This window comes from Nothoprocta perdicaria, unplaced genomic scaffold, assembly GCF_003342845.1.
Source record: "Nothoprocta perdicaria isolate Ctin4 unplaced genomic scaffold, notPer1 scaffold_20, whole genome shotgun sequence".
Classification (NCBI taxonomy): domain Eukaryota; kingdom Metazoa; phylum Chordata; class Aves; order Tinamiformes; family Tinamidae; genus Nothoprocta; species Nothoprocta perdicaria.
Genome location: NW_020455205.1, coordinates 290,378 through 308,927, shown reverse-complemented (window position 1 = coordinate 308,927; position 18,550 = coordinate 290,378). Strand labels below are relative to the sequence as shown.

General features: G+C 37.3%; 1 long non-coding RNA gene across 2 annotated transcripts; it reads right to left on the bottom strand.

Annotated features, from left to right (window-relative positions):
* Positions 1-5,257: 5,257 nt before the first annotated feature.
* LOC112946180 lies at positions 5,258-17,153 on the bottom strand. 2 transcript variants are annotated; one of them, XR_003249172.1, is made up of 3 exons: positions 16,997-17,153; positions 15,926-16,024; positions 5,258-6,389 (listed from the first exon to the last, which is right to left on the bottom strand). It is a non-coding gene; the product is annotated as an uncharacterized LOC112946180 (long non-coding RNA). The 2 variants fall into 2 exon arrangements; XR_003249173.1 differs by lacking the exon at positions 5,258-6,389 and adding an exon at positions 11,454-11,780.
* Positions 17,154-18,550: the final 1,397 nt, after the last annotated feature.

Here is an 18,550-nt window from a genome sequence, read left to right as displayed (position 1 = left end):
CAGAAAACAGCACACACTTTGGATTTAAAAGTTCCGAGCCTGTTGCTATAAGAAAGGAGAGAGTGACAGAGAGAGAGAGACAGAGAGATCCTTGTAAGAGAGATTTACATGAAGCAAATGGCAATGTCCACGTAGGATGGAAGAAACACACATTTAAGAGCTAGCTTTGCTCCGTTTGGACTGGAATCTCACTCTTCCACATGCTGTAAAGCTGCTCCCATTAGAGGATATTTTTTGTCTTTCTCTATGTTCTTTAAAAAAATTTTATGCTGAAAAAGGTCTCAGAACTAATGCATGCACACATATAATGAAGATATATTTATGTGCATAAATATCCCAAAGCACAAATATTTCATACAGCAAAAACTTTTTTCTAAATATCCCAAATAGCAAGAACTTTTTATAAAGCAGGTTTATTGGCTTGCTGAACACTTTTCAATTAAACGCTGGGAAGAGGGAAAAAAAAACAGCAATGGAAAAGCATTTCCAGATGAGTCTGCTCTCCCGAAATCTCTTTTGGCTCTGAGCCACTGGGGAAGAACATTAGGAAAGCAACATGACTACATACTTCCCACAATACAAGTCACAGAATAAAATTAAATGAGTTTCCTGACATTAGATGCCATGCATTCCCCCACTCCTTACCTAACCCAAATCTTGTAAAGCCTAGAGGGATGATGTAGAAAGAAGACCTGGCTTATTCCCAAAACACCTGAAAGCACAAAATTCCAAAAYGGATGAGAGAAAATAAAATGCATCTGTTTTGCTTTTGCAACCAGTACCCTTTTTTGCTCAACTATAACCTGGGACTCTGAAAGAATAGAGATACCACAAAGAAACTATACATTATTGACATAACTCTTTAWTAAAGTTGTGAGTCTCAAATCTTTCTGTCATTTTTCTTCTATGACRATACGAAAGTGACATATTGACCTTTTTAAGGCGCAATTATTTGCCCTAGTTCATATTTAATTAACTTTAAAGGASAGCTGTGGGCAATAATGCAAATCTCAGTAACTTAATTGAAATAGGCATATTTAATCCACATATTCAGGTTCCATACACACAAGTATCTATGTATGAAARCAAAATTAGTTACAAAAATTACTTTAAATGTGTAAGTTTGGTCTACGGAAACCAGCTCGTAGCCTGTTCAGTTGGGCTTGATTTCTAAAATAACAACTGAAACATTTACAGGTACAACTAATGCACAGCTAGTACACAATATGGAAAAAGTCGTATCTTAGCATGCTTTACTCAAAGTACTATATGACAGTGGCCCACTAGTTAAAACACTTATGCTTATTTATGAGGTTAATCTATATTAAGAAAAAATAAAGGTACTAGGATACTCTTCACTGAAGCAGATAAATATAACAAAATCCTATTGAAAAAAAATGTCACTCAAATTCAAACAAGAAATAGAGTTTTTGTTCTAAAACATAAATGGGGTTAACCCAGAAAAGACGCTTCCAAGCGATGCAACAAACTCTTTTCTCACTGTAAGGCTTTAAATAAAGCATCATGATTCCTCTAAAAGGAGGCCGTTTTCCAGCCAGTCATGGACCGAGATTAAAAGTCTGTTGAATGAAATCTCTGAGCAGCGTTTGCTTTCTGAAGCTACAAGACTTGTCATGGCAACAGAAGAAAACCACCAGAGATTAGGCYTTCAGACCTTCTTTTTTAAACGCTTTTATGAAACTAAATCTTATCTATAATGTAGTCAGCACTAAAGCAGCTATTCCCATTTTGCCATCATTCCCTCCACAAGTTTGTAACTATAAATACTTGCAAACGCGTTTGTCTTTCAACACGCACATTTAGCTGTTATTTGTTGAGCGCACAGCAGCGATATTCACGGACTTGTTTAGATTCCATGCACCGAAAAAGAAAGGCATCATCCCCACGTAGGAAAAAATCCCTTTCGAGTCCCAAGCACTGCTTGTTCCTTCATGCCACTTGGTGCCATGCTGATAGAAGATACATCTCTTTTCTGACAACCGTCCCAAAGCTCAGTCTCATCACAGAAATGCAAACATTGGTGACTATATGAACGCCAACRGTTCAAGTAAAGCTACTTGCCCAAGTAACTCAAATGACCATAAAGAACACAAGTACTACAGATACAAATTCCCTGCCTTTTTCAACATTTTGAAATAGCTGTTGAATATTTGCACATTTAACCCTTTGCACAGATGTAGAGGGAAGAAAGGCACAGATTGTAAGAGTGGTTTGAAATCTTTAAGTTACCAAAAAGCCAAGCCTTTTAGCGAGCACACCTTGAACTCCCTTGAACTCAGGTGGAGCTGAAAGCCCCAGGACACTTGAGCATCTCTTTCCATCAGCTGAGCACTGCAAAGTGCCGGCCTTGAGGGGCTGAGATGAAGAAATCAAAGCTGAGAACASTGAGGTAAGGAAAGGGTATGGAAAGCTCACGTTCAAATATGTCAGACATGGTGCTCTCAACAACCAGAAAAAAAAATGTAAAACTGTAAAATGCACAGTGCAGAACAACTATAAAGTCTCAGAATACAAAAAAAAAAAAAAAACCATTAAAATGGTTACTAGCATGAGATAACAGAGCTTTCAAGTGCATAGTTACACCTATACATTGTTATCCTTAATAGGTTTTTTCAGGGAGCGTTGTTAGTTGTTTTCCAGGAAGTATAGATGAGACCTTACTCTTATGTAAAAGTGAAAAAAACATATTTTTCTATTAAAGACTTAGAGGTGAATCAGTAGTAATTAGGAAATTAAATTATACTGTGGAAGCTCTGATTACAGAAGGAGGATGAAAATTGGATTTTTCTACAGAAATCCATTTTTTCTGGAGCAAAAAAAGGTTTGCACTGAGAGTCAGGAGATGAAAGACAACACACCCTTGCTTTCACCTTTCCTTTACTGGCAATATACTTTTGCCATTTTTCTCTTAAAGTAGGTTCCTGGCTCATTAAACTGTTAAAACCACCTGGCTTTTTTCATCCTCTGTACTGCATCACTGAATTTTGGTGTTCAAATACTGTTTCTTATGCTAACAAAATCTAGCCCTGTTACTAAAGCAAGGAGAATGAGAACTAAAACATTTGAAATGAATGCTGAATTTCAAGAAATTTCTATATATGATTCAATAACGGTAGTAAAGATGGTGGAAGCTTTTCCTGCATTTGCAAACTATCTGCACATTGCCCTGAACACCATCAGGGATGTTTACTATTATGAAAGATTTTCAGACAAATGTGTGATCCAGAGCAGCRGATCAACTTGCTTCTCTAGCAGAAAGGGCAAGAGGAAGTAACAGTAAGAAGGGAAGAGATGGACAGCTCTGTAGCAACTGCTAAAATTATCTTCTTTACTACAATCTAACTTGTGCTTAGACACCTCTGTGCTTGCACTAGCTAAGAGTACTACAAATATTTCTCAAAGATTCATTAAGCAAAGATATTTCACTTCCTGGTTAGCTTGGACTAACATAAAAATAAGCAAGTTGTAATACCAACACCTTTGGTTTCTTAGTTTTCTGAGAAGTTGCTCCTCCACATTGTCTTCACAACCACTCGTTCCTGTGAATTTTATTAGCCCAGTAGCACCAGAAAGAAAAGAGAGCAAGAGTGGAGCTGCCAAATGCAAGATCAAATTGCACCACCACTTAGCCATGTACCACAATACATGCGTAAACACACTAAGGCAGTATTGTCACAACATACTAAAAATAACAAATAAAATAAAAGCACACAATAAGGAGCAACGAGGAAACTCCATACTGAGTCTCACAGCACAATTTTAACCCCCCCCTTTTTTTTTTTTTTATAATTACTCAGGCATTCAAGTACTTAGAAATAACAGAATCTCATTCAGATTTCTACAGAAAGTGTCACAGATCTTGCTTGCTTTAATTTATCAGAAAAAAATACAAACACGTTTCCTATAGAAATACATTTTTCTTGCCAGTTACATCCTGGAGGACAGCTACTCCTGTATCCCTGGTCTCACTGCACCTAACTTCAGGGGTATCACAGGAAGAACTGACACCGGCTGCAATGCACAACTTTTCTACAAAGTAAGTGTTGTTCTTCACAGCAGGCTCACAGACAATTTCCCTTCTAATACATAGAAAAAATAAAATCAATCAGAACTATTCCAGGAGATTTGACAGGGAATTTAATGATTGATAAAGAGTCAGAGCTGTTGGGGTTGGTTTCCTTAGAAACCAAGGAAAGGTTTCTACTCCATCTTCATGTAAACAACAGTGCAAAGAACTGAGGAATGTCCTGTTATCTTCCTTCCTCAGGATGCATATCAAACAATATAGCTATCCTTTTCCACTTCCCAATTGCCAAAATTAAAAACATTTGGCTTTACATGTAAATTCATGACATTTTGAAGCTATCCTGAAATCAATGAAAGATCATTTTTCTACCRCTGAATATTCTAAACAAGCTGAAATATAATTTCACAGTATTGGAAATCAAGGGCTATTGATTGTTGAAAGAGAATTCAAAGTGGAAATTTTTATTAAGTCAGGCTGTTTTTCAGCACCAATGCATGACATGAGCTTCAATAATGCTTTCCAGACAGGCCAGCCTTCTTAGCCTAATCAGGGTATTTCTGCCCAGCGCACAGGACTGAGTCCCTGTAGAATCAAGTCCTGTTTCCTTTTACTGACCTCCAGCACATTAATTTCTCTCTATGGACCAGGAATGCTGATTTGCAAAGGCCTTTGTGATAAKCAGGTGAAAAACACTTAGAACACTCAGTCTAATCCTTACTCATTAATACCAGAATAACTGGATCAGTATTATTGTTTATTACTATAAAACAATTCAACCTATAAAAAACTGTTTTGAGATCACTGCCCAGTTAATAAGCAATACAAAGTCTTAAGTACAAGAAATGACAGTTTAATCTGTATCCCACTCACTCCTTCAGAGAACAGACACATGAGCCTCATTACCTTCAGTTCATTGATAAAGTGAGGATGCCTTCAGCCATAACAAATTCTTTATTTCATTTCTCTAGTTCATAATAAAGCCCAAAACGCAGCAAGCAAGTCTAGGTTCTCTTTATTGATTTGATTGGTGCTCCCTGACTTTCAACAATTAATACATTCCTCTTCTCATATTTTACTATGTTTTTCATTACTACAATTGTCAAGCAATAGAAGACCTTAAACTGTTTTCTACATTTGCTGCCTACTAAGCCTACTGGCAGTTCAAGCAAACTGTTAGCAGCTCTGGAAGCTTTCCTCCAAACAATCTGAAGTCTACATAATCATGAATCTCTGCCAGTTCCTTTTAATTCACAGCACAAACAAAAGATCACTCRAAGCCCTTGGAAAAGCTTTAAAGCAACTCTCACTCATTTTAGAAGTATCTACTTTAATATACTCATTTTCTGCCAGGCCGGAGCACTGAAGTTAAAGATAAAAAATAAGCACACACTCATACTTTTTTTCATAATTTATAATATATTGCAGAAGTTTCTTCAGACAGTGTTTCTTGAGCAGTTAAGACCAGCAAAGGGAGAGCTCGCTAGCTGCCCTGCTGGTCGTTACCATCATTGATAGCACTTCACTTTCTCAAAAGTAGGAAGCTCTGGATGTTTAGACTTTGTGGGAACTTGAGAGTAGTTGAACTTTCAGCCTAGACTATATGCCCCACTGTTGAAAGAACTGTGAGAAAAATAGTTAAAAGCTTACTATGTCTGCCATATCTGTGTAATGCTTTTGGTTTTATTCTTCTGTGTCCGTCCTGTGGTTCTGTAGAATTATGATATCTACAAATATCTGTGATATCTACAAAAAAAAGGGGAATGAAAGTGAAGTAGGGAAGAGGTGAGAGGTAGAGAAATGTTAAAAGGAGAAATCAGAGGATTTCTGATTTCTAAAGGAGAATAAGGAAGGATGGAACGTGGAACAGAAAATATATATATAATAATTAGAAATACACTCATACAATACAATTGTCTTGATGTTTTTACCTCTGCAGCGCAAGTTCATTTTGGTCCTTGCATACACGAGGAAGATGACAAGGAGGGAGGATAGGCTTTCAGCTGTTAGGAAGAAGCATTGGCCAGCTTTCATTTACTAAGAGGAGCAAATATGCTTACCAAATGAGCCACACCAAGCACGAGAAACTTTTTAACTGAGAAAAGGCACTGGCAGAGCAAAGCTCTCAAGAGAGATCTGTGAAAGTACTTGCATAAATTACTTCAACCACCCTAATAAAACAATCAGAGCAATTGTTCTGTACACCTGGAACGCCTGGTTTTCTGCTCTTTGGTTCACTGATCGCATCCTCATGTTTCAGTTTCATTAGAAACCTGATGTTCTCCAGGCCAGTCTTTCAATATTGAAGAGAARTATCCTGGTAAAACCTCCACATTGAAGTGCACTAAAAAAAAAAAAAAAAAAACACTGAATTGATGCATGAGAAAGCATATGGTACACATATGTACTTTGAGTTGTATCCCTTTGCCATCGCTCTTGGAGAATACCTTACTGTTCCATTCTGAGGAAATGAGGAGTAAATACAGCCTCCAGGATTTCCTGGTGCTCTTGCCTTGTTATGGTTTTACTAGTTCATTTTGTCATGTAAACACTTTCACAGATGCATTTGATGACCTTCTCTATGGAAAAAGTTCCATTACACAACTTTCCTTAACAGATTATTTATACCAAGGGTTGATTTCTTGGGTGAATGTTTTCTCCCATTTGCATGAAATGCTTACAGATGTTGATGTCAGCATAAATTAATATTTTAAAGGCCAAATTCTTTACTCATTTGTTAACCCATAGGCCACCTTCTCTGCACACTAAATGAAAAAGCCTGTCGCAGTTACATGTGAACCATAAGGCAACACTGATCAAGGCCATCCCATCAATAAGATTATTCTCAAGAATAAATCTAGAAATCCAGATATTTTTCAGAAAAATAATGTGCTTAATGTGATAGACTGGGCTAATTATGGTATAGTGATCCCGGACTTAAATGCTTGAATCTGTTAGCAGGATATTTGTGACTTAGCAAAGATTTTTGCAAGAACCTTAAACAGGCATGGAAAAAATGACTTTTGCACCCRGAGTATTTTGCCCCAGGGCAAGGCAGAGGCTGATGTGAAGAAGCTCAGGGAACTGAACACAAGAGTACTGGCAAGCACTTTGCAGGAGTGGAGATGCATCGCTACCTTCCTGTGCTCCTGTTCAAGGCCCTGTGTGCTTCTTGGCATGAAAAGCCTCGTGCTCACATGGTACACAGTGATGAACCCCTGTGTTTCCCTAAGCTTTTGCTAGACAACCAAACTTTGGATTTCATCTCATTGTGGTCTGACCAAGTTTGGTAAACATGGAAAATAGCAATAGATTTTTTTTTTTTTTAAGTTTAAACTGCAATTGCATTTATAAAGGCCAGTTTGTGATCAACTTACCATATGTCATACATCTGGTAACAGAGATTGCAATTAGAATCCATTTTTTTTTTTTTTTTTTTTTTTTTTAATATTATGCCTCTCCCAGAAGGGAAATTGAGAGATGTTCGTTCATACAAAATGACTTATTTTATTTAGCTAAATGCTGGCAACAATATCATCAAGAGACCTCTCTACATTAGGCACTATTTAGTAGATTTGAGAAGTACATCATGTCAAGTGGCACTTTCCTGAGGGATGAGTTTAACGCTCAGTTTCTCTGTTCAGAGATCTTAGGAGACAAAACTGCTCAGAGAATCTGTCACAAAGCAGCTGGAACCAGCAACAGGCTGTGAAAGAGACTGTAACCCAGGTGGGTACTGGAAATGTAATTTGAGTCTCACCAGCATTAAAGCACCAGGAAATCTGGAGACAATAGCAGCAGACACCTGTATCTATAAGCAGTGGGAGGTGAAAGACAACAGGTAGCAGGCATATTTATTTCTGGAAATTGCTATTTCTCAAATTGTTTTTAGACGATTAAATGAAGTATAAAAATGCAGAAGTTGTCTGAGATCATTTTAAGAGTAAAATCCTAGTCAAGAGTCAATCTCTTATGAGTGGAGCTTTTTTTGGACTGTATTACAAGCTAGGTCTACAACTGAACGTGCAGAAAAACTGAAAGACTTAAAGACTATATTCGGGAAAGTAAAATTAGCCTAGTTTGAAGGGTGAATGGGATCCTGACACCCAGAACATAAGAAAGAATCCAAAATAATGCAAAAATAGAGAAATAGAATTTGAACTTAAAATTTGAATCTGCAAAACAGAAAAGAGAAAAATGTCACTAAACAAGGCCCCAGCATTTGGGGAAAAATGCAAGAACTTCAAAGGCTTCTAAAAGTTCATAAGAATTTGGGAATATCAACAGAGCTTCCAGAGCATAAACACAAAAAAAATAACAGTACCAGTAACTCCAAGGAATTTTTCGCAGAAGTGGTGAACAGCATTACACCAAAAGACAAATGAGCTACATCAGAAAGGAAGCGCCCCATCAAGTTTGAGGCATACATTCTTGGCTTCACATTACAGCAGATTCATAAAGCCAAATGAATATTCCAAAGTACTAGAAAGTTTTCATGTCTTGGCTGGGCTCTGCATTTCTCTACCACCTCTGTTTATATGGTATTTATGTAGTTGTTTGGAAAGTAAGAACTAACAACAGATTTGTTGAAAAAAAATCTGAAGGCTGTTGCACATCCTGCTCCCCGTCTCAGCATCCACCTTGCTAAGGCCACTAATAGAGCATCACACCCATGGCACTGTATCCAAACCTTCATATTTGCACTCCATGTAATTTTATTTTCCATGTACTAGCCTGTGTAATATTTGATTTAGGAATCATCATCCYGATGCTTTAAAGCTTTTAGAAACAGGAAAGCAGAAGACTTTCAAGTTACTTTTGGAAAAGTACCTAAAAAAAAGCCAAAAATTATCTCAAGCAGCTCTGCCACATGAAAATGTCTTCTTGCATAGATAAAACTATAGGCCTAACCATATAGGAGCATCTATTCCAGGGGCATAAGAAAGAGAGAAAAGAAACAAAAAGCACAGTGCCCGGCAGCAGTGTCACATTATAATCTTCATTATCCCAAGAGAAAAGTGTATCAAGATATTAGAGCTAAGTGCTTGCCAGATCTGACATTAGACCATAGTACAGTGGCAYGACTTTAAGCAGTTATCAGTAAATTGTGTTTTGAAACATGTTACAAGTTATTCCAGTTTCTCTCTAATTTATTCTTACTGTTTATCTAACAGAATTAGTTTTATTATATCTGAATTATCGAGGTTWACATGCTTTAGCACATAGCATTGCAAGAGGCAAAGCCTGCAGTGCCTCATCCTAAAAGAACATCATCAACTGAAGTTTTCCTTAACAAAACAAATAAAGAAAAGCATTGTTTAAAGAAGACAGCTCTGTTTAAACATTATGTCAAGCTTCCAAAGGCTCCTTCACTCAATTTGTTGAAAGTGTCTAGTAAAATATTCTGTATCATTAACCAGGCCTAAATATTTTTTTCCTATTTTATTCTACACAAACTTGTGTTTGGCTGGTTGATTTTATTTAATTCAAAACTTTTCAATCATCCTAAGAAATGAAATGATGTGCTTATGCCTCACTTAGAATACAGCAGACAATTCCATGAGGAGGGATTTTCCCGTTATGCACATYAGACCTGTGGATGGGATGGAAAATATGACCAGCAGCTTGTTTCAATGTTCTGCTCTAGAGTCTTTCAGGACTTTGGGAAAAGAGGCCAATTTTCTCTTCTCAAATATCTGAGGAATGAAGCACATCTCCAGCTGTTACCGGCATCATCTGGGCAGATTTCTGCCGCTTCCCACATGAGGAGTTTTACCACTGAACTAAAGGGAACAAGACCAACTGATGGCACCCACAAGAGCATTTCACAGTCCTATGTTTTCTAATGGATAACAAGTTCCCACCTGTCCCCACAGTTATCCATCAGACTCTGCCTTCATAAACCCCTGTGTCTTCTGTACATAAAACCAGACTTTAAACATCATGTCATAATTTCAAAATTTAACAGATGAAGTCATTAGTTTGCACTGGCTCCATCTGCTCAGCTATGATTTTCTTCCTGCAGGGCTAATAAATGCAAATGGGCAAGACAATTATACTCAATTATTTCTTTTTACTTTTAAAATCTCCTGGAAGTTTGGATGGGTGGATAAATGAAAGAAGACAAACAAATGTGATAAAATTATCATCTAACCCAAATAAAGAAAATAAGCAATTTATGATAATCTTGTGATGTGGAATTTTTGAAGAGAATTTACTGTAAACCATTACTGGATAAAAACTATGACAAAAATACAGTAAGTAAAATAAATTAAAAGATATGAGCTCTAAGATGTGCTAAAGCAATTTTTTTTTTCTATGCGTCATATCTTCAAACAAAAATTCTTTCAATTTCATAAACAATTTCTGGCATTGAGGAAAGAAAAATAATTTTTAGCCTGACAAGTCCCACTTGAGAATTCCCTGTTTTCTCAGTCTTCCCATCATTCTTCCTCCCCTCATCACAAAAGAAAAACAGAAAACCCCACAAATACACATACATCTCAGCAGATATCAGCAAAGAGCTTTGAAGTGTGTTAATAAAACCAGCTAAAATCCCTGAAACAATAGGTTGAGTGATCATTTTGGAAACTTGAAGAAACATTATGAATCTTTAATACATCCTTTTTATGAACATAAATGCATCCTTTTTATGAACACACACTATCTTCCATAATTTCAGGAAAGTGCTTGGCAGTACATCCATGGCAAGGAGCAGTCGGAGCAGGAAGGGAAGAAAGGCACAGACTCTTTGCAGAGCACATGCATCACTTCTAGAAGCATTTGACAGAGTTCAGGGACTGAATACTGGCTGATAGGACGTCAGTGGGTCCTATGAGATCCTTAGTGGGTCATATATAAACAAGACAGATATTTACCTGTAGCTTTACATACATGCTATGTTTCTCTGCTTTAGGAAGTTTTCATATTTGCCCTAACTGATGCTCTCTTTTGAAGGCATCCAAAAACAAATTTCATTCATGGGWTATTTCGCAAACTTTAAGCTAGCAGGAGTATCTACATTCTTCAATACAGTTAATGATATTAATAGTTACAGGGCTAAAAGTCTGTTACTGCTCAATTAGTAGAAAACCAAAAAGTGCTGTTACTGGAGGCTACCACTCCAAGACAAAGGGCAATTGACCAATAAAACTGCCACAAATTTCATGGGAAGTCAGTGCCATCTGAGCAGAGGTAGCTACAAATTCAATTAATGAGACAGAAAATATCAATTTATAAGGAAAAGTTGGAAAGCAATACTTTCAATGAAATATTGGGTAGGGAGAGTTTTTCAGSTCAGCAGCAGAGATTTTCCAAAGTACATTGATGGTCAATGTTTGAACCCTCAATCAACATTACAGAAAGCAGGGACTTGAACTCTTATTACCAGTACAGCACAGCTACAAAAAGCACATATTGCTAAGTCTCCCTCACTGCAGCTTTTCCATTTTGAATTATAAGCTCCCTTGGTAGCAACAGCTTTATTAGTTTCCCTCAAATTCTACATCAATACCTCAAAACTACCACTTGAAATCACAATCTCTCACAGGTCAAAGCCAGGAACTTATGCTCAAACACAACTCCTAATGGAAATTATTTGTATACGGGCATACTTTTCAGTGCAGAGTTACATGAAGAAATTACAGAAAGCTCAGTGCAATAATTCAGAAGGAATCAAAATTCCAGTAAGGCAGCAGTTTGGGGTTTCCACCTGTAATTTTAAGTTCATTTTCTGCTAGGAAAAAGCAAAATAGAAAACATTATTTAAAAATAAAAATAAAGAACAATGTGCAGGAAAGAATAAAGAAATATATATTATCACATTCTCCTGTGGTTTTTAATTGATTTAAAAAACTTTAATGCCTTGCAACACTACAGGCAATGATTTCACTGTAGTAGTAACAGATGTAAAGAATCACATCCTCCCAAGGGTGTTCCTAATTATAGATGAGTAATACGATGGTGAACACTGCACACAATTACGTGATGATTTATGTAAACTGCAATCACTGCACTGTTGAAACAACCATCTCAAGATGAACTTAAAACATATGCAATAAAACTATTCCAGATACAGAATAATAGCATATCAGGCTGAAACCATAAAARTTATCCATTTTAGAAAGGCTATACATGGCTTGTCCTTGGTTACATTTGTACCAATGTAACTTCTAGATTGAATTCTAGATATCATGTATTTTATTTACACAGGTTATTTACCTGTAATAGACTTTTTGCTCACAAACTTGGTCTTTTTCTTGGTATAGAAGTAGTTTAATCTTGATAAAAAGTAGTACAGCCTTGGAGGTTGTGCTTCTGTACATGAAGGCTTATATGGAAACCTTTATGTTATGCGTGTATGTACGCACAGCCTTTGCGTGTGTGCACATCTGTGTGCATACCCGTACTTCCAGCAGAAAAATARCTTGGACTCCTTCACTACTTCCTTTACTATTCAGTCCCAGAAAACATACATCCTTGATGCAGAATACCAAATTCTAAAAATGGATAAGATTTATTGCTACCATTTGTTATTAGTGCACGTTAGACGTTAAGATCTTTTTCACAAAAGATAGGAACCAACTTGGAGCTGTTCTTCTTTACCGTACCAGTAGAGCAGCTGAGACTCACCAAGTACTACTTGTCAGCATGAAATGAAGTTTTTTAAAAATCTTGTCTAGGAGTTCGGACCAAGCAAGCAGCTCTCCATGGAGCAGGTCCTGTTTAACCTTCATTCCAGACCACCCCATNAAAAAAAAAAAAAAAAAAAAAAAAAAAAAAAAAAAAAAAAAAAAAAAAAAAAAAAAAAAACCACCCACACACACACCCCACTTTCTTTGGTTTCTCTTTTTCACAAGTCAGCTGTACAACAGGCTCTTCACAGCTATCCCTTCTGTAATTCCAGAAATATTCAGAATAGATACAACACAGGGGAAGATTTACCAGCTGCTGAATGCCTTTTCAATTTCTCAATGTTGAGATTATATATTAACCTTTTTTTTTTTTTTAAATAAAGCATGTTGCTCGATCACGTATACAACAGTATACAATATATACAACAATAAAAGTCTACATTAAAGACATTATTGTTGCGAAGTCTGACATTCAGAAGTTAGAAAATGCCCGAGTTAACATTCTTTCTGGTGCACCAGAACAACAGCAACAACAACCGTGCACCATGGAACCACTACAGAGAGTGGTGACAAGGAGGCCAGTTTGATTTCACACAAGTTACATGTCAAAGAACTTACACGGCCCTTAGAACCATAAAATGCAGCCCCACCACTCTGTGAAGTACTTCTCATTTCAGCTATAAAAGTTCATAGGATTTCTTTATGGGAGAATTTGAATCATTTTTTTTAAATAAAAAGTGAGCCTTTTAAATTATTTTTACTGTAATATTATTACATATCTATAAATGGAAACAAGTGGTTTTTCTGAGATACCACTTTGAGTAAATCTTTGTCCTGAACACAAGAAATTTTTTTCAGCCTCTAGTGAAAACAATAGCTTACCATGTACCGTTTGCTTTTGACTGGGCAGCACTTTTTGCCTATTATAATATTTCAAAATTAACCAGACATTCAAACAAAATACTAATTTTTACACCTTTTCAAATGCATTCAAGTTGCCTGAAAAGCCTCATTCTGCCTTGCATTTCTTAGCCACTGCACAACCAGCTTTTAAGCTGGGAATCTGCTGCCCAGATTTTCTGGTTATTGGAAATTTTGACTATAGAAGTGACGTAAATATAAATAGAATTCTATGCAGACAAATTTCTCTTAACATAGTTAGAGGAATAAGGAAATGTGTAAGTTAAATAGGCAATTTAAATTACAAAAGAGCATGTTGTAGAAACCATTCTATGATTTTTCCCCACCAAAATCCCTTGAACATAGGGTAGTCCTATTACTTTAAATAGCCRGTAAGGTTGGGAGCCTTGTTCACTACTCATTTTTCAGGAGTGATAGACAGGAAGATTTTGGGGGCAAAATTTAAAACTGCAAAGCTGATTTTTCACGGAGCACAAAGAAACAGCCAGAAAAGAGCAGAGCCCAGGCGCTCTTTGGAAACTCTTCTTTCTGCAACCTCTACATAACCCTTAATATTGTGGTAAACAGTTTGCCAAAGTCACATGCATTGCTTCACACATGTTGCCTCACACATACACACAAAGTCACTAGCTGACAGCAAGCACGTTTTACATAAACTCTTATGCTCTGGAAAAAAAAAAAAAGAGGGAGGAGAGAGAAGAAAAAAAAAAAAAAAGACACACAAGCAAGCAAGCAAAACCTTCTAATTCCTTTTCCACAGGAAAGTGGAAATTTTCCACTTAATCATAGCTCCAGTTAAGTCAAATCTTGTGAGAATTGATGTTCTTTCATCTAAATTGAGGAATTTAGGAGCGTTGGGATTCCCAATCTAAAGCTATCACTTGATAGAATTTTCATGTATCATCTTTGGCAAAACTGACCTTACCGAGTACCATAATTTTAATGCCACCAACACATCCATTTCTAATGGATGAAGGCCACATGATTGTCATGTTAGATTGAGGAATTCAGGACTAGTAGACATTTTAATAGTCATATTAGAGTCATGGAAAGCTGCAATGTGAATCACCATTCACTCATTTACTTTGATGCTAAGGATTGGCATGCAGAACAACAGAAGCACGTTGTTGACCATCTCACAGAGAAGTGGTGGAGATGGACTGCTGATAGAGYGAAGTGTGTTATAAAATAAAATACCAAGAGGTCCTAACAATGTTGCATCTCACTATTTCCATCCTAAATCCTCACCACCCACACATGAAACATGAAGCAATCAGAAAGGGGGAAAGGAGAAAAAWATAAAAATAAATAAAAGCACGAACACTAAAGAAAAGATTAAAATTAAAAACTGCAGGAAAGCTTAGCAAAGCAAGGGTGCTAATTAGAGCTTTTGGAGTGACCTTTCATCTCTCTCTTCTTTTGTTTTCCTAATAGTTTCTTACATASAATGTTATGACTACAGATGAAGCTAAATGAATGAGTAAAAATARGAGATTTGTTCTCAAAGTGAACACTGCTATATGGATTTGAAGGGGCACCATCTTTATGCTGGGATTTACAGAGCTTTAAAATGAGGTCTCTTCACATTTAGCTCCACATTTAGACCAAGCAAAACAAACCCCCCAGGATTCTTTCATATCGCCTGATACAAGATAATATCAGAAATTCTTCAGGGGTACAAGGGGAGAACAAGACAAAAAAGCAAATAAATATATATATAAAAATCTGCTTTCATATGCTTTTCAATTCACAAAATAAAATCACTATTTGCCACAAAAAGGCTGATATCTCTACATTTGCTCGAGGACATTCCCCGCAGGTCCCTCCTCTCTCTGGTGCTGCTGTGGGCAGCACAAACCACCTGACCCTGTGTTACTGATTTACACCCAAGGGCGCTTTACTCCTTGGCTTTCTGAACCTCATAAAAGTGCCACAACCAATTGTGGACAAGCTGAAACTATAAATATTTTGGATATGCTACACTGAGGCCCCTGTTTAGCTGAAAGGAAATAAACTGCTTCAATCTTTCTCCATGCCTGCACTACGAGAGCCCATTGTGCTGAGCACCACAAACTGCACAAGACCACATGCTTTTAATCTCACTCCACAGAAAATGCTTCCTGTTGTTCAGGCACAGCCTCTTCACTTTTATTTATATTGCATTGTGTCACATCGTACATTTGCTTTGTTAGTACTGCAAACTCAAGTTCTTCCTTCAGTAATTATTATTGGCACTCTAAATGAACTCCAAAACCTCTTCAGAATCAGAAGAGGTTCTTGCTCCACATGCCCTTTCCACCTCCCAAGCATGTTATTTTATTCTTACCTCTACCAACTCCACATGCACTGTCTTGGCCAAATCATCCACCTTCCAACTTCTTCACCAGCATCTTTTGGTTTTTTGCCAGAGAAGAAACACCAGCAACTGCAGAGAAAATAGCAGAGCAGCTTGCACAGAGCTGAGAATACAGCCTCCAGATGAGAAGGTCCCCAGCAATTTATCTGCGAACTTGCCCACTCTGAACACACAGAAAGGCCTGAGGTAAGTGGAGTTTATAATTAGTTATTGTTCTCAGGTGGCTTCAATCTTCCTTCACACGCACAAAAAAAAAAAAAAAAAAATTAGTGTAGCTAATTGGAGCTGACTCCTGGGTACAATATGCTCACAGAAGAATCTTTCATGTTAATTGCTTTATTATTTAAAAAAAAAAAAAAAGACTCCATCAGAATTGGGTGCTTTTTTCCACTCTTTTCACCTATGACAGGAGTTTCTATTCAGCTTGTTATCTCTCTCACAGAGCTGCTCACCTGGTGTTTCAGCCACCCAGGATAGAAATTTCACCCACCTGTGATGGAGATTAGAGGCACCTGGGGAGCTGGACAGTGGACCTCTCAGAACTAGAAGTCTTTAAAGGACTTGAACCTCCACCCCCCCCAACGGCAGGGACTGTGTCCTCATCCCACTGATCCCCATCATGTCTGACATTGTGTCCGACCTGGGAGGGTCCCCTTGGGGGGTGCCCACACGTGGTGTTTGTGTGGGGCCAGGAGGTATCTGCTGTGTGAGGAGGAGGAGGATAAGGATACACATGGCATTGCCTCCTGGCACAGGCACCGTCCAAAGGGAGGCTCTTCTGGCAGGGGTCTGCTGTGTGACACAGCAAACTTCTTTACCCACTTTATAGATTTATTCATTTTTCCTCCAGCCAAGTTTTCTCCTTGTTTGGAGATACGGATTAAAGTATGGAGATACAGGCTAAGCTCATTCGCTCAGGCCTTTGCACTGGACTCTGTCAAAATCCATTTTGAAATCAGGAGGGCTCTATCTGCACCTCTCCCCATCACACAGACTGCCTAAAAATAAGTTTACCAGGCAGCATCAGACTTGAGATTTTACCTTTTATGAAGTTATGCTGGCTTGGATTTGTAGTGCAGGATTTTTCCAGATGTTTCATGTTCTCACTTCTTATTAAGATATCTGGGACACAAGCCGAGGATTAAGATCGGTCTCAGACAGATGCTCGCAACAGGCAAACAACAGTCTCCATTTTATTTTATTCCCAACTCCCAAGCTTTTTCTAAGGAAAGCAAATAAAAATGCATGCAAATAATRAGTTAGAACATCATCAGCTATTCCTATTTATCTCTTTGAAATTAATGATCTTTTTAGATTTCATGGTTTAGCATGTATTCTGTGAAACGACTGTAATGCCCCATCTGTAACAGAGGATTGCAATTGGTGCACAGACTCCACAACTCTGAAATTACAGGGCTATATTTTTTAGCTGAAGAAGCGAAATAAATTGAGCAAAATKTTGCAGTAGATATGACAGTAAAGCACTAATTACTACATTGAGAGGAGCCRCAGGCACTGTCATCACAGTTGGGGTACATTTATACATCCCAGAAGCACAGCATACAGAACAAAATCAAACAAAAACAGTCATAGCCCTAGGAAGAAGGCTCTGACCCAGAAGGCTAATTTTCTCTAAATGAATATCCTAAAATTCAGTCCACCCTCATAAACTAGTGACTTCTTAGCACTAGCAGGACTAATTAGAGCACAAACTGCTAGCCAAAGACCAGTGCAGCTTTTTGAYGCAGTAGCTGGTATTCCACCACTGGCATGTCAGCACTACAATGCATGTCTTGCTTTGGTTTTGTTTTTCTGTCCTTTAACAAAACATCAACCTTTCAAATTAGTAACACTGAGGAAGGTAATTCTTAATAAAGGCATGCAAATTGGAAGAATCATCCCTGCTCAATTAGACTGAGAAGTATAGTTACTGCTTGATAATCTGCAATGTTTTTATTACAAAAGTAACCTAATTTTTTTAAGGTATGAATCATGCTAACATTCACTTGGCAAATACCTTTCTTTATTTGAAGACAGGAATATTACAAAGATTACAAAAGTTCAGGTGAGAAATATGTTTATCCCTTCTATATTTTTAAATCATGTAGTGCATTCATTTTAGACTCCCACAGAAATAAACTGGTTTGCAGCAGGCCATACACACAAGCAGTGATGCTTCAGCTAAACATGGTGAAACAATAACATTTACGTGGAATTGAAATGAAGCAGCAAGAGATGTTTAGATGGATTCACTTACATCAAGTTGAAAGTTATTTGCTAGGARGAAGTAATTTAAAATCAAACAGTATTTCTTCAAACACAGAGTGGTTTATTATGGCTCTGTCARATATTCTCCTAGAACTTAAAACTGCTCCATCTAAGTCAATGGGAAGTCTGGCAATAAACTCAAGAGGAGCAGGCTTGCAGTAAGCATAGCAAATAAAACATAATACTAAACATTTCAGCTCTTTAAAAGTCACTTTACTGGTTCTTACACTCTCTTAAATTGAACCAATAAAATACCACAGCCTTAAAATGATAGTCATTCACTTAAGTGGTTTAGTGGTTACTAAACTGTACTAGATTGGTATTTCT